Source organism: Poecilia formosa, unplaced genomic scaffold (assembly GCF_000485575.1).
Source record: "Poecilia formosa unplaced genomic scaffold, Poecilia_formosa-5.1.2 Scaffold161, whole genome shotgun sequence".
NCBI classification, from domain to species: Eukaryota; Metazoa; Chordata; class Actinopteri; order Cyprinodontiformes; family Poeciliidae; genus Poecilia; species Poecilia formosa.
Window position 1 is genome coordinate 37,087 of NW_006800100.1, and position 1,497 is coordinate 38,583.

Consider the following 1,497-nt stretch of genomic DNA (forward strand, 5'->3'; position numbering starts at 1 on the left):
ATTTCCAAGTTTTTTCTCAATTTTTGAGATTAAGCTAAAACTTTCTATTTTTTTTTTCTCACAAATCTTTGACTTTTCAAACTGTGAGGTCTCCAAGTTTTTTCTTGCAAATTTTCAACTTTCGGAGTTCAGAAATTTTCTTGTATTTTTCTAGAAAATTTATGAAATTAATCTAAACATTTCTTAGATTTGTATATTTCAACTTTTTTCTTGTACATTTTTGACTTTTCAAACTCAGAGATTTTCTAAGATTTTCTAGCTTTTCTAGAAGTTTTCTGAGATTAATCTAAATTTTCTGAGCATTTTTGGTGGAAATGTACAATTTTCTCCTTTTTTTATCTACAGTAGCTCTAACTGGCTTTCACAACTTCTACTTGTTCATCTATTTTTTATTTTCTATCAAAAACAACACTTCTTGTTTTCTTGACACCCAGCATGTCCAACACATTTCTAAGATTAGCTTTACTCTGTATTTCTCTTATTTTTGTATTTGATCAGATATGAGCTGCTGGCATGCTGTGGCATTGTTACCCAGAGTTTCAGTCTCCAGCTCCAAGTCTGTTCTTGTTCTGCAGAGTGAGTGAGAGAAGAGCGATAAAAGATTTGGATTGAACAGACAAAAACTTGCAGGAGTGTAATAGGAATATAGGATTAAAGGGAAAAAATATTGTGTGATATCCTTTAAACGAAACAAAAGAATAAAACAAAGAAACCAGAAAAATGTTTCTGAGTATATATATTTGAGCTTGTATGTGTAATTTGTGGTTTATTTAAAAAATTCCCCATTATTTAAATTTTTTTTAGCCAATTATGAAACAAGCAACAGACATTACATTTTGTCAAATTCCATCATCAAAATCATCAATAATAATAACTATCAAATATATGTTACTGTTCCAGTTGTTTTTAATCAAAGGCAGTAGATTCAAGTGAGTTTTGTAGCCTTGATTTAAAGAAATTCAGTGTTTCAGCAGTTGTGCAGTTTTCTGGAAGTTTGTATAAGGCAGGGATGTCCAAAATGCAGCTTAGGGGCCATTTGTGGCCCTCAGATTGATTTTGAGTGACCCCTAACTACAATAAATTTAACTCACTATCACAGGTGCATTTCAGCAACATTTTATCTGGATGGCATTTTCACAAATCAAATCTTAAAATAAATTTAAAAAAATGTCAATGCACAAAGTAATCCTCATTTATGAACCTGGTTTCTACATTCATCCTAACTTTAAAGTCATAATTACAATCATTCCAGCCATGTTATGTGTTTCAGATTTCTAATTCATTACGAAAACCTGACTATTTTGTTTGGTTCAAAACAATTTTGCATGTTTAGCTTATTATTGAGCAGATGAAAACAAGAAGGCAACAATTTTATTTTATTTTTTTTTTAAAAGAAATGACTTTTGTGGCCCCAAATAACTTTTAGCTTGATGATTTTGGCCCTCTTGGCAAAATGTTTGGACAGAATCTAGTTTTTCAGAGACAGGATCCCCATCA